The sequence below is a fragment of the Aquarana catesbeiana genome, linkage group LG02 (assembly GCF_042186555.1).
Source record: "Aquarana catesbeiana isolate 2022-GZ linkage group LG02, ASM4218655v1, whole genome shotgun sequence".
In the NCBI taxonomy this organism is placed as follows: domain Eukaryota; kingdom Metazoa; phylum Chordata; class Amphibia; order Anura; family Ranidae; genus Aquarana; species Aquarana catesbeiana.
Window position 1 is genome coordinate 81,449,652 of NC_133325.1, and position 15,846 is coordinate 81,465,497.

Genomic DNA, 15,846 nt, shown 5'->3' on the forward strand with positions numbered 1-15,846 from the left:
GTGTTTTAATTAAACTGGTTTTACGTTGTTAAACTATCTGGAGCACTTTATTATTTATATGTGGAGAGATCCTGATTGACGTTCACTGGTGGAGTCTGAAATTTCACTTAACCCCTTTATGTGTAGTTGAAAGCTCTTTAGCCAAACACGGAAGTGTAAGGCATTGGAGGCTGGTGAGTGTGTTATCTGAAGGGAGAGGAATCACGTCACATATTAGTGTGGTGGAAGAATTGAGAAGACACTTTATAAAGCTTTACTATTTGAAGAAAGTACTCATGGAGTTTTTTTCTTAGTTAAATGTGTTTTTTATTATTTTTCTCATTTGTCACAGGGTGTTTTAAAATAGTTTGATGCATGTTGAACAATATATACTTTCACTGTATTATTGAATTTAGTGCCACTATTTTTATCTCTTTTTTTTTTTATGCTATTGCTGTTAGAGGTTTAAATTTTGTTGACATTCATTGTATTATTTAAAGCGGAGGTTCACACAAAAATTGAACCTCCACTTTTCGGAACCCTCCCCCCCTCCGGTGTCACATTTGGCACCTTTCAGGGGGGGGGTGCAGATACCTGTCTAAAACAGGTATTTTCACCCACTTCCAGGCATAGACTCCCCGGGAGTCTATGCCTCTTCCCGTCCCGCCGCACTGTCTGCTGGGACACACACGGGTCCCAGAGACAGCACGGACCATTCAGATTGCGCTGCGCGACTCGCTCATACGCAGTAGGGAACTCGGAAGTGAAGCCTCAAGGCTTCATTTCCCGATTCCCATACTGAAGATAGCGGCGGCAGCATCCGAGGACCAAGGGACGGTTCGGCCTTGGGTGCCGACATCGCTGGACCCTGTGACAAGTAAGTGTCCATATTTTAAAAGTCAGCAGCTGCAGTATTTGTAGCTGCTGACTTTAAAAAAAAAAAAAATTTTCGCGGGACTCCCTTTTTAAAGTGGCAGCTCTACTATATAGGTTTATATCCAATCTATAGGCGCAGTGGTGGAACTTCAAGTATAGGCGGAGGGAACTTGTTGAACCAACAGTTTTTTTTACGGAACCCCTGCCAGGATTAGTCTGTTGGGGGTCACTGGGGAAAAAGCCTCTTACATTGGTGGTCAGAATGCCAGCCAGTCAACTGAAAAGATCCTTGGGGCCATCTTGCTGGCTCTGCCAAGTGGTATTGACCCTGGAACTATGCAGGCACAATAAAATTGGAAGGTCAATTAGCCACAACACAAAGAACCCCTAACAACTCTTGGAGGAACCCTAGGGTTACATGGAACCCTGGCTGAGAATTGCTGCTTTAGTTTAAAAGGCTTACACATTTGCTTCTATTTAGTGACTCAGAAATTTAGATGACATATTTTGACCTAGAAGTGCTGGAAGATGATATTTATATACAACTGGTGGAACCCAGCTCCAGACAACAATAGAAAACATTTAGTGGCTCTATTATTGAGCTCAGCAGTGTTTTAGGCTTGCTTCATTCTTTGTTTTCTGTTTTTTTTTTTTCTTTTACCTAAAATATATTTATTTTTTCCACGTTGCATAGTTTTTTGTTTATTTTCATTTTCTTTTTATATCATCACACAGGGACCAAGCGGTAGATTTATTTATTGTAAATTCTCTTCGGCGTGCCAACTTAAAAAGCACGCTGGGGAGTTCTTCATTTCCCACCGGAGAGTTCCAGCAGGGAGTTTTCTCTACCACTCCTTTTCATAGTTTTGTCTAACGCTATACGGAATACTAAAAATAAAACAAGGCATTCAAAGCGAGCAGCATGTCCTTCCTGAGCAAGGGCATCTGTAAACTTGGCTACCAGGCAGGAAGGATCACCAGCATTCCATATCCACTGGCTCCAGCCTTAGATTTCAAATTAATTGAGAATTATGTTTCTTTTGCATGTGTAATTAGATGATAAAGCAGATGTCAAAGCTTAATAGAAGCAAAATGGGAGCATTTTAATTTTCATTAATAGTACACTTTGGCAAATAATTTTTTTTTCTCAAGTGGAATAGTGCTGATTAAAATGTCGTTCACTCAGGGATGCGTTTCCCACATTGCTCAAGGTCAAGGTCAAATTAATGCAAATCCTATTATTTTTTTTATGTTTTTAAGATATGTTTATGAATGTCATAAGCTTTATGTAATGATATTACTAATGTGTTAATATATAAAGCTATCAGTTTGAAAAGTGCTATTTATAGAGTGTAATTATATACGTTCACGGGAGCAGCTGTGTTTGCTCATTGCATATGCATGTTGGGTTTCTTGTAGAGCATATAAAACATAGTGGTTTTGCCCATCCGGGGATTATATGCTGACTTCTCAGACAATGGGGTCAATTTCCTAAAGGCAAATAGACTGTGCACTTTACAAAGTGCAGTTGCCCTAGAGCTTAGTAAATGTGGTAAGGCTTCACTTTGCAAAGAGTACCCAATCAGGTGCAAGGAGAATAATTAAAAAAAACAAAAAAACTGCATTTTTGTTTGCACATGATATGATGGAAGTCATCAGGGCTCCCCTCATTTACTAAGAGTACAACTGCACTTTGCAAAGTGCATAGTCTTTTTGCCTTTAGTAAATTAACCCCAAAGGGTTCATTTATACCATGTTCATTGAGATGATTGATAAATGCAGGCTCAACAAAAAGGCACATAGAAAACAATTGTTTTCTATGTGCCCTGTTTATATCAGGCATGTGCATTGCATAAAAAAATAGCATGCCTTTCCCCCTACATCTTTCTTCTACTCTTTTCTATCTCTATTGCTTTTTCACTGTGCCTAAACAAGATTCTGGTCAAGAGACAGTCTAATAAGATTTTGTTGAGGCACTTGATTACAGGGTGTAAGCCACACCTACTTTACCACTAAGAGGCAGCACGGAATGTGCAACTGCTCGTTTTTTGGATCCCTTGGCTCCCTACTAGTCTAGAGCACTAGGTGCCCTCCGGACACTTCCCTAGAGGCCTAAACAATGGGTTCCTTAACCCTAGGCTGGTCATGTTTTGCCTTTTTTTGCTAACCACTGCTTTGTGGGGGATGTGTTACACCCCTAGTTTTATTCTGTTTGCATTTTTGGCTGTTAATCCTATCCTGTGCATTTATATGTGTTTTTCTCATGTCTCACAATGGTTTACTAACCTGTTGCCATTTTGACTCATCTATATTAATAAACAATTTGAACAAGAAAAAAAATAACATGCCGTTTTTATGCAATGCAACGTACAATGAGTTACAATGCACAGCAGAGTGACTCAAAATGCTGTTGTGCAGAGATTTTAATGAAGTGTTAGTTACCATTTAATAAAAATTAAAAAAAAGAAAAATGTAAACATGGATACACAACACACACTGGAGGGCATGTATTATGTACAGCCTAATGCACACCTACAGGTGTGAACAGGCCAGCTAAGAATTTGTCCCAGAACAAAATCTTTCTACCTTATCCTGGAAACTGTGGATGTGCATGTTTATTGATGCTGCAATATGAATGCATGAAGAGACATAGGGGTTTATTTACTAAAGCTGGAGAGTGCAAAATCAGGCTCACTCTTGCATAGAAACCAATCAGCTGCCAGGTTTTATTGCCAAAGATTAATTGAACAAGCTGAGGTTAGAAGCTGATTGGTTTCTATGCAGAAGCGAGTCTGATTTTGCACTCTCCAGCTTTAGCAAATAAATCCCATTGAGTACTGTGGAAGCCATTCATAACTCTTCCCCGAGCTACATCACCAATCTTGTCTCCAAATATCACCCAAATCATCCTCTCTGCTCTTCTCAAGACCTCCTACTCTCAAGCTCTCTCATCTCCTCCTCCCATGCTCATCTCCAGGATTTCTCCAGAGCCTCTCCCATCCTCTGGAACCCGCTACCTCCACCGGTCCAGCTTTACCCTACTCTTGCTACCTTCAGGTGATCCCTGAAAACTCATCTTTTCGGGGAAAGCCTATCACGTCTCCAACTAATCTTCTACCACTTCCATCAGCTCATTCCCCACAGTTAAAACCTTTTGTACCACCTGCCCCACCCTATTATATTGTAAGCTTTTCTGAGCAGGGCCTTCTTAATCTTCTTGTATTTTATTGTATTATAACTGTATTGTCTCCTTTTTATATTGTAAAGCGCTGCATAAACTGCTGGCCCTGTATACTAATAATAATAATAATAAAGAGTCATTTACTGAAGTTTTCCTGCTCAGGTTACACTGAACTACAATATACAGACTACAAACTATTTTCCAGTGGCTGTGTTTTACTGTTTCTGTCTATATGAGAGTGTATGTGTCCTTCAGCAGTGCACATCTTTTTCGGTGCCTGGTGCCAGAATTGAATTGCCATCAACAACTTCGAAGAACCTCAAGCCTGCAAAAACTTTCTACATCTGCACACAAGTCTGTACCCATATTAAAAGCCCTTTCACTTTATTGCAAAAACATGGCAGTACAATGAGAGTGAAGCTCCTGTCTTACCTTGTATTGTTTAAGACCACGTCTAGTCCTTTTATCAAGCTAGGAGCAACCTACTGCTGTATTGCCATTCTTTTGCAAAGTGAAAGAGATTTTAATGTGGAAAATATCCTGTGTGCAGATGTGCTACGTTTTTGTATAAGAGAGTTTGTGTGACCAGTGCCTGCACAAGGTCATCATGCCAAACTGCTCCCCCCCCCCACCACCACCAAGATGTATGAGCATTATATGGCAGCAAAAATCCCCCCCCCCCAAAAAAAAAAAATTGAGCACTAATCTGCATGCTTACCCCTAAGCATAAATCCCCCTCCTCCCAGTACCAATCCACCCCCTGCTGAAATCCCCACCCACCCAGAACAAATCTTTGTCCCCCCATCCCCCAAATCCCACCAGCACAAATGCCCCCCCAACACAAATTATCTACCCCTCAAAGTTCTCCTCTGAGTACACCCCCCCCCCTCCAAATCTTCCTCCCAGCACAAATTCCCCCTCCTAGCTCAAATCCCCCCTCCAAATTTCCCCTCCTAGCACAATCACCCCCCAATCGAATGATTACAATACAACTGTATCACCTTTTTCTAGCAAAAACTCTCCAATTCTCCCCTTTTCCAACCCATAACAATTTTTGCTCCCTGCTGCCCCCCCCAAATTCCTTCTCCCAACACAAATCCCCTCCTCCCAAACTCCTTACAGCACCCCCCCGCCCACCCCTTGTCCCGGCCCTGTGTGTGACTGCTCAAATGCTAGGCTTTAAAGTTTATGTTCAGCCCAAACTTTTTTTTTTCTTAGTTTTGAAAAGTTGGGAAGTGTTAGAACCTCTTTTAGGTTATTACTGCTATCTGTTAGAGGGATTTGCCGGAGCTTGGGTCATGCTGACCACGTTTTACCAGACCAGAAGTAAGGGGAACTCTCCAACAGCAACAACAAACAAAAATTAAAATGCTTTTCCTTGGTAGTGTGCAAGGAATGCTATAACCCCTGTCATATTTTTATTTTTGTTTTTTGTCCCTGTTGCAGATTTTCCCTCACTTCCTGTTCCGTTAAACAGCTCCCAGGAAAAGAGGAAGTGAGGAATCCTCTCTCTAATGAAGCTCTGCATAGTAGTAGCAGTTTTGGCTGGCAGAACAGAATATTTCAAATATGAGATGGCTATAGTGGAGAAACTATGAAACAAAAGATCACACAGGCGGCTTGTGTAAAATAATATTGTCTAGTTAAATGAGGAAATGTCAGATTGGTTTACAGTTTTTTCCTCGGACCCCGGCTTTCTTGTTATAGTAAGTCTTGCTGCAACATCAGAGCAAGCTAGAGATGTACAACCAATTGAAACGAAAGATGGCTTTACATCTAAAGTAACATTGGCAAGAATAACTGAACCAGTTCTCTGAAAGGTGATATGATGGTACAAGGGTCCAAAATGAAAGGAAAATCTTGATGAGTAATTTGTTCCCTCCTGCACTGGATATGCCCCTAATTTACATTGTGCCTGTCTTGATACATTCCTAACACAGTCAAGGGTTCTCCAGCATTATTGCTCCAATGCCCCACATGCTAGTTTTAGATGATGTTCGGGCTCTCCCTATATGGCATCACACAGTGAGCACATTACAGGAGCTACTAGCTAGAACTGACCAGTTTTATGATCAAACACCCCACAGTTTTAAGATGAGTGATTTAGATAGCAGTACATTATCACAGGTAACAGTGGTTTGCCTAATTTTGTCAGAGCATAAAATATGACACTAGGCATATAAAATATGAAATTAATTAAAAAAATATTAAAATGTTGTAACGTTGTTACTGCTCTGTAGGGCTTCATTAGAGAGATTTACCGTCATTTCCTGTCCTACTGACAATTGTTTCACCAGATAGGAAGTAATGCAACGTACACACGTTCGGACTTTTCGACCGGACTGGTCCGACAGACTTTCCGATGGACTTTTGACAGACTTGCGCTGGACTTTTTTTAGGAATGGACTTACCTACACACAACCGGGCTTTCCAGTGGACCTACTTCCTTACGGAGTTATGGCGGACTTTCCGAATGAACTGACTTGCCCACACACGAACAAGTCCGTTCATTTTGACCGTGACTCGGGTACAACAGGACTAGAAAAGGAAGTCAATATCGCCGCTTTTATCGGCGAGATTGACACCTTGCAAGCCCCGTCTCGGGGCATACCAGGCCCTTAGGTCTGGTATGGATTTTAAGGGGAACCCCCTACACCGAAAAAATGGCGTGGGGTCCCCCCCAAAATCCATACCAGACCCCTATCCGAGCATGCAGCCCAGCCGGTCAGGAAAGGGGGTGGGGACGAGCGAGCGCACCCCCCCCTCCTGAAGCGTACCAGGCCGCATGCCTTAACATGGGGGGTGGGTGCTTTGGGGGGGGCACAAGGGCCTCTTCCCGACAACCCTGGCCGTTGGTTGCCGGGTCTGCGGGCGGGGGGCTTATCAGAATCTGGGAGCCCCTTTAATAAGGGGGCCCCCAGATCCCGGCCCCCTACCCTGTGTTAATGAGTATGGGGTACATCGTACACCTACCCATTCACCTAGGGAAAAAGTGTCAATAAAAAAAACACACTAGACAGTTTTTTAAAGTAATTTATTAGACAGCTCCGGGGGTCTTCTTCCGACTTCGGGGGTCTTCCGACTTCACCACTCTCTCCGGCCTCTTCTCCCGCTCTCCAGCCTCTTCTCCCAGTGTCTGGTTCTTCTCCTGCTCTCCGGCCTCTTCCTGCAGGCTGCCCCCCTCCCCCAAAGCACACACCCCCCATTTTGAGGGCATGCGGCCTGGTACGGTTCAGGGGGGGGGGGGGGCGCTCGCTCGGAAGAGTCCGCCCGTGTGTACACGACATAAGAGTGAATTGCCACATGGAGACAGACCGCAATTAAAGCTCACAAGCGTTCTAGGCTTCCTCTACTCTACTTAAAGAAAATAGATCCTGTTCCTTTAAAGCATGTCATACAGCACAGTGCTGTGTAATTTGGCCTTTTCTATCACTTTAAATACCTAGCTCATCCTGCCTGGTTCTGCCCCCCCCCCCCGTAAACTGACCATGGTTTATCATGGCTGCTAAGCCCTTACACAGTGGTCAGTTTCTGTGCCTCTGTCATCCGCTGTCTCTCCTCTGTATTCTCCCCCCTCCCTCCCTGCCTGTCAGCTCTGTCCACTCCCCAGCCCTCCCCTCCTGCTGTTAAAATAACTGTTTTCTTTCTATATTTTCCTCTGTTAGATAATATGATGTTCCCCAGTGTATGTCATTTATAAAAATATGCTGCCTAATACCTTATTTCATTTTGGTGCTCACATGACTGCCTGCTGGTCTCCTCCTCTCCTCTTCCCGGTTGATGTCAGTGGGGAAATCTCAGCACCTCCCTCTGCAACTGTCAGATCAGGAGAGGAGACCAGTGGGCAGTCACGTGAGCGCTGAGTTTGGCGCTCTGAAATAAGGCATTAGGCATTATATTTTTATAAATCACATACACTGGGGAACATCATCTTATCTAACAGGGGGAACTATAAAAAAAAATGGCTTTACAACCACTTTAAGCTTGCTGTACACTGTTGTTTTTCGTTCAGCCTGCTGGTCTCACAAGCAAGGTGGATAGAGAAATCCTCCTTGCTGGGACATTGTAATACAGTACCTTGCAAAAGTATTTATATGTTAAGTATTCAAAACGTTTCCACATTTTGTCATGTTACAATCAAAAACGTAAATGTATTTTATTGGGATTTTATGTGATGGATCAACAAAGTGGCACATAATTGTGAAGTGGAAGGAAAATTATAAATGGTTTTCCACATTTTTTACAAATAAATATGTGAAAAGTGTGGCGTGCATTTGTATTCATTTCCTCTGAGTCAATACTTTTTAGAACCTCCTTTTGCTGCAATTACAGCTACAAGCCTTTTTGGGTATGTCTCTACCAGCTTTGCACATCTAGAGAGTGATATTTTTGCCCATTGTTATTCGCAAAATCCCTCAAGCTCTGTCAGATTGGATGGAAAGCGTCTGTGAAAAGCATCCCCACAACATGATGCTGCCACCGCCATGTTTCACGGTGGGGTTGGTGTGTTCAGGGTCATGTGCAGTGTTAGTTTTCTGCCACACATAGCGTTTTGCTTTTAGGCCATAAAGTTGAATTTTGGCTTCATCTGACAAAAGCACCTTCTTTCACGTATGCTGTGTCCCCACATGGCTTCTCACAAACTGCAAACAGGACTTCTTATGACTTTCTTTCAACCATGGCTATTTTTTTTTTTTTGCCACTCTTCCATCAAGGCCAGATTTGTGGAGTGCACGACTAATGCCGTGTACACACGTGCAGGAATTTCGACTGGACTGGTCCGACGGACCGAATCCGGCAGACAATCCGACCGTGTGTGGGCTCCATCGGACCTGCAGCGTACTTTTTCGGTCAAAAATCTGACGTACTTTAGATTTGAAACATGTTTCAAATCTTTCCGAACTGACTCGAGTCCAGTCGAAAAATCCGCTCGTCTGTATGCTAGTGCTCCCCTTGCCCGGCCTGTCAGTTTAGGTTACATAGTTACATATATATGGTAGGTTTGCAGTTGTGCCATACTCTTTCCATTTTCAGATAATTGATTGAACAGTACTTCATGAGATGAAGTTGTGCCATACTCTTTCCATTTTTGGATAATGGATTGAACAGTACTTTGTGAGATGTTCAAAGCTTGGGATATTTTTTTTTATACTCTAACCCTGCTTTGCACTTCTCCACAACTTTATCCCTGACCTGTCTGGTGTGTTCCTTGGCCTTCATGATGCTGTTTGTTTCCTAAGGTTCTCTAACAAACCTATGAGGGCTTCACAGAACAGCTGTATTTATACTGAGATTAAGTTAAACACAGGTGGACTCTATTTGCTAGTTAGATGAAGACAATTGTTTCCGCTAGATTTTAGTTACGGGTATCGGAGTAAAGGGGACTGAACACAAATGCACGCCACACTTTTCAGGTATTTATTTGTAAAAAATTTGAAAACCATTTATCATTTTCCTTCCACTTCACAATTATGTGCCACTTTGTGTTGGTCTATCACATAAAATCCCAATACTTTTAAAGGCACTGTATATTGATCAGCAGCTGCAGAGGCTGATCAACAATTTTTTTTTTAAATATATCTCTTAGACAGAAGTCGATCAATTGATCAACCTCTGTCAAGCAGGTGCGGCCACACATTGATTGAAATTCATCCGGTCCCTGGTAAACTGGGTAAAATTTGAACAGTGTATGGCCAGCTTAAGATTTTTTTTTTTTTTTTAATATCTGTCTTTGTAGCAGTGTTGGACATTGATCCTGTCTGTCTGAGGAAACTGTTGTCACCGGGAAAGTAAGTGAGTGTAAATCTCAAACCCAGGGCTCAAGATGGCAGTAGCAATCTAACATTTGATTTAAAACTAACACAATCATGTTTGGCTGAACTTACACTTTAACCTTATATTATACTAATAACATGAGTTTATGACTTTACCATACCGAAAATATAGACGTTCACCTTTTTAGCATTTTCTACTCGTGATATGGTTGTATGTCTTTTTATTTCTAAAAGACTACATTTAACTACACTTTCCTTCTTTTCATGGTTTTTCGCTGTGTGCCCTACTGCAGGCAACCTCGGCCCTCCATCTGTGGTGAAACTACAAATCCCATCATGCTTCTGCCTCTAGGAGTCATGCTTGTGATTGTCAGGGTCTTGCAATGTCTTATGGGACTTGTAGTTTCAAAACAGCTGGAGGGCCGAGGTTGCCTACCCCTGCCCTACTGGTTCATCCAATGTCTTCAGATTTTACTGGTTGCTGCAGCTAATTTTTAGAGCACCAAATGGTTTATAGGGCCAATTTAACCTGTTAGCAACTGCCAGTTGCACAAATTGTGTCTCTTAGCTGCTTCAGATTAGAAATTGTGACTGCACTGAGGTTGATTTACTAAAACTAGAGTGCAAAATCTGGTGCAACTGTAAATAGCAACCAATCAGCATCCACCCATGTTCACATTGGGCCAATTTGACATGTGATTTGACATGTCAAATTGCATGCCAAATCAGAGCCTGTTGCCGGCAATGGCACCGTCCGAATAGGTGCGACGCTGACTTTACAGTGCCGCACCGATTCCCAAAAGTAGTTTCTGCACTACTTTGGTGGCGATTTCAATAGACTTTAGTCTGGATTTCGCCCACAGCACTCCACAGAAACTGCCCTCCTAAAAATCACAAACGACTTACTAACAGCTAAAACCAACAGTCATTATTCCGTACTCTTACTCTTGGACCTTTTCCGCTGCATTTGATACAGTTGACCACCCCCTCCTCCTCAAAAAACTCAATTTGCTTGGTCTCCATGGCTGTACTGTCCATAGGTTTGAATCTTACCTATCTCATCACACCTTCAGTGTCACTTACAACTCTACTTCCTCTTCTCCAACTCCTCTTACTGTTGGGGTCCCCCAAGGTTCTGTCCTTGGACTTCTACTATTCTCAATCTACACATCCTCCCTGGGTCAGCTGATAGCCTCCCATTGCTTTCACCACCATTTATATGCTGATGACACCCAAATCTATCTCGCTGCCCCTCAGCTCACCCCATCAATCTCCTCACGCATCACTGATTTACTAACAGACATATCAGCCTGGATGTCAAACCACTTCTTCAAACTGAATCTATCTAAAACTGAGCTCTTCATATTTCCTCCTCCACGTGCTCCCTCCCCTGACTTCTCTGTCAAGATCAATGGCACATCTATCAGTCCATCTCCACATGCCAGGGTGCTAGGGGTAACCTTAGACTCTGAATTGTCCTTTCAGGCTCACATACAATCCCTGTCCAAATCATGTTGCCTTAGCCTCCGCAACATTTTCAGAATGTGCCCCTTTTTAACTAATGACACCGCCAAGCTTCTAATTCACTCCCTGGTTATCTCTCGCCTCGACTACTGCAACTCCCTCCTCATTGGATTACCTTTTACATAGACTATCTCCCCTTCAGTCCATAATGAATGCCGCTGCAAGACTCATCCACCTTACCAGCCATTCAGTGTCCTCCACCCCTCTCTGCCAACCCCTCCACTGGCTTCCACTCACCCAACGAAAAAAATCCAAAGTACTAACAATAATTTACAAAATCATCCATAACTCTGCACCCAGCTACATCACTAACCTAGTCCCAAAATACCAACCAAGCCGCTCTCTTCGGTCATCCCAAGACCTCCTGCTCTCTAGCTCCCTTGTCACCTCCTCCCATGCTCGCCTCCAGGATTTCTCCAGAGCTTCTCCCATCCTTTGGAACTCCCTACCCCAATCTGTCCGACTGTCCCCTAATCTATCCATCTTTAGGCAATCCCTGAAAACCCTTTTCTTCAAAGAATCTTATCCTGCTTCTAACTAACACTGTTTTACTTCCTCCATCAGCTCATCCCCCCACAGCTATTACCTTTTGTATCAATTGACCCTTCCTTTTTAGATTGTAAGCTCTAACGAGCAGGGCCCTCTGATTCCTCTTGTACTAAATTGTAATGTAACTGTAATGTCTGCCCTCGTTGTAAAGCGCTGCGCAAACTGTTGGTGCTATATAAAACCTGTATAATAATAATATTAACATCAGTGCATGAACCCGCACAGATGTCTGTCAAATCACCCCTGAAGTCGGACTGAAATTCCAATTTGAAATTGCGTGAGTGCAGCTGAACTCGAACTATTTCAAACCCGCCCTGGGCTTCAGTTTTTTTTGGCTACCATGCACAGCTGCACCAGATCTTGCTCTCTCCAAAATGCTCTCTGCAAAATTAAAAACATTTGTACATAGTAAATCATACATGTGCTTGTGGGAAGCATTCAACTATTTTTTTTCCTGGATTGTAAAGATTATGTACGTGGCACTTAAATGCAAGATGTATTTATATGACAGAATTCTGGTTCTGGTTCCCTTAGAATATACCATACCTTAATTTCCAGAGATGTGAATGAGAGTAGTAACATTTAATGTGTGATACATTCTTGCCTGCAGCTTATTAATGTGTTACAGTGTGATTCACATGTTTTTAATCTCTCTATTAAGCTTTAGTCTATGATTTTGAATCGTGGACCTTAAACAATAAGAAATGGATTTTGACACAGGCGTTCATTATTTAATTGCCTTAATTTATTTTGAGATGAGGAGAGAAAAAGAGCTTATGCTGGGGTGGTGTATAAATATCTCTTTACTACTTGAAAGTGTTCAGCTGTGTTTTCTTGGCTTGGTTTAGAAAGCTGACTCAATGCTTATTGAAGGTTATGAAGACCTAGCTGAGTGATACATTTTTTAATTTTAAGCCAATCTCCAGCCAAAACTTTTCCATAGTTTGTAATGGAGAGAGGATAAGTTAGAACTTCTTTTAGTTTATTTTGACTCCATTGAGGATATTCTTTTTCCTTTTTATCCCATGACACAAGGACAAGAATGAGGGCAGGGAGGGTCAATGAAAAAGGACACAAGGGCACAAGCAGAAAAGTGATCCTGAGGGAAGTCATTGGAGAAATGTCCCATAACTCCATGATTCCATATAAATTGGATAGAAAGTGAGAGGAAAGTCAACAAAAGGACATAGAGAGCGAACGAAAAACCTGACAAATGTTCTAACCCTTCACCATCTCTATCTAAATAACAAAAAAAAAAAAAAAAGTTTTGACTAAAGTTGGACTTTAAAGTTAAACTAAACTCTGGTTTTTAAAAAATATTTTCAAGTATGTATTCTTAACTCAGGAAAGTATCTTCTATTGCTCTCAGCCTCCTCCAAATCTCCAGATTCTTTATTTTGCTGCTGTGATACAACTTCCTGTTAGAGGGTGGCTATGTTTCCTCTCCATGGTCTCACTGTATGTAGGAATGTAGCAACTCTCTCTTGCTCAATACTGAATATATGTCAGTATTGCATTGTATATCCCTGTATGTTGTGGTCATTCAGGTTTTTACCTAATAGTTTTTTGAAACTATTGATGCTCTCTGCTGAGACCACCGCCTGTGGAAGGGAATTCCACGTCCCTGCCGCTCTTACAGAAAAGAACCCTCTACGTAGTTTAAGGTTAAACCTCTTTTCTTCTAAATTTAATGAGTGGCCACGTGTCTCGTTGAACTCCCTTCCGCAAAAAAAGTTTTATCCCTATTGTGGGGTCACCAGTACAGTATTTATAAATTGAAATCATATCCCCTCTCAAGAATCTCTTCTCCAGAGAGAATGAGTTCAGTGCTCGCAACCTTTCCTCATAACTAATATCCTCCAGACCCTTTATTAGCTTAGATCTGGACAGCATACTCTAGGTGCGGCCGGACCAGAGTTTTGTAGAGCAGGAGAATTATCGTTTTATCTCTGGAGTTGATCCCCCTTTTAATGTATGCCAATATTCTGTTTGCTTTGTTAGCAGCAGCTTGGCATTGCATGCCATTTCTGAGCCCATCATCTACTAGGGCCCCCAGGTCCTTTTCCATCCTAGATTGAATTCATATTTTTGCCACCCAAATGCATTATTTTACATTTTTTTACATTAAACCTCATTTGCCATGTAGTTGCCCACCCCATTAATTTGTTCAGATCTTTTTGCAAGGTTTCCACATCCTGCGGAGAAGTTATTACCCTGCTTGGCATTGTCCGCAAATGCAGAGATTGAATTGTTTACCCCATCCTCCAGGTCGTTTATGAACAAAATAAATTAGGATTGGTCCCAGCACAGAACCCTGGGGGATCCCACTACCCACCCCTGACCATTCCGAGTACTCCCCATTTATCACCGCCCTCTGAACGAGCCCTTGTAGCCAGTTTTTAATCCATGTACTCACCCTATGGTCCATGCCAACAGACCTTATTTTGTACAGTAAACGTTTATGGGGAACTGTCAAATGCTTTTGCAAAATCCAGATACACCACGTTTACAGGCTTTCCTTTATCTAGATGGCAACTCACCTCCTCATAGAAGGTTAATAGATTGGTTTGGCAAGAACGATTCTTCATGAATCCATGCTGATTACTGCTAATGATACCGTTCTTATTACTAAAATCTTGTATATAGTCCCTTATCATCCCCTCCAAGAGCTTGCATACTATTGATGTTAGGCTAACTGGTCTGTAATTCTCAGGGATGTATTTTGGGCCCTTTTCAAATATTGGTGCTACATTGGCTTTTCTCCAATCAGCTGGTACAATTCCAGTCAGTAGACTGTCAGTAAAAATTAGGAACAACGGTCTGGCAATTACATGACTGAGTTCCCCAAGTATCCTCGGATGCAAGCCATCTGGTCCCGATGATTTATTAATGTTAAGTTTCCCAAGTCCAATTTTAATTCTGTCCTCTGTTAACCATGGAGGTGCTGCCTGTGATGTGTCATAAGGATAAACACTGCAGTTTTGGTTACTGAAGTCCCCCAATTCCCTCGTGAAGACTGAGGAGAAGAAGAAATTCAATACTTTCGCCATCATCCCATCCTTTGTATCCAGATGTCCTTCCTCATTCTTTACGGGGCCAATATGGTCTGTCCTCCCTTTTTTACTGTTTACATACATAAAGAATTTCTTGGGATTTTTTTTGCTCTCCTCCGCTATGTGTCTTTCGCGTTCTATCTTAGCCACTTCTAATTGCACCCTTAGATTTCTTGTTGCATTCTTTATAAAGTCTGAATGCTGATGATGATCCCTCAACCCTGTATTTTTTTAAGGCCTTCTCCTTTGCTTTTATATTACTTTTTACATTTGAGATAAGCCATCCAGGACTTTTGTTCGCTCTTTTAAATTTATTACCCAATGGGATGCATTGGCTAATGCCCTTATCTAATATGCTCTTAAAGCAAACCCATCTCTCCTCCGTGTTCTTTGTTCCTAAGATTTTATCCCAATTCATGCCTTCTAGCAAGGTTTGTAGTCTAGGGCAGTTGGCTCTTTTGAAATTCACTGTTTTATATTCCCCTTATGTTTCCTATTTGTGTGATTTATACTGAAGCCAATTGACCTGTGATCGCTGTTTCCTAAATTGCCCTGTATTTCCACATCCATGATCATGTCTGTATTGTTGGTAATCAGTAGATCCAGTAACGCTTTATTTCTAGTTGGTGCGTCTACCATCTGAACCGTGAAATTGTCCTGCAAGACATTTAGGAACTGGCGAGCCTTAGACGAATGCATGGTCTATGTCTATGTCCAGTCTATGCTCAGTCTATGTCTGGATAATTAAAATCCCCCATTATAATAACACTTCCCATCCTTGCAGCTAATCCAACTTGTGATAGGAGATCCGTCTCCCCTCCTCCCTCAGGTTAGGGGGCTCATAGCATACTCCCAGTATTATTTCCCCCTTGGCTTCATCCCTTTGGAGTTCTACCAATAAGGATTCCAC

The 15,846-nt window shown here is 42.1% G+C and overlaps 1 protein-coding gene across 3 annotated transcripts in view; it reads left to right on the forward strand.

Annotated features, from left to right (window-relative positions):
* Positions 1-15,846, forward strand: part of DYNC2H1 (dynein cytoplasmic 2 heavy chain 1) — a 669,732-nt gene that overhangs the window by 353,106 nt on the left and 300,780 nt on the right. The window lies entirely within an intron of this gene.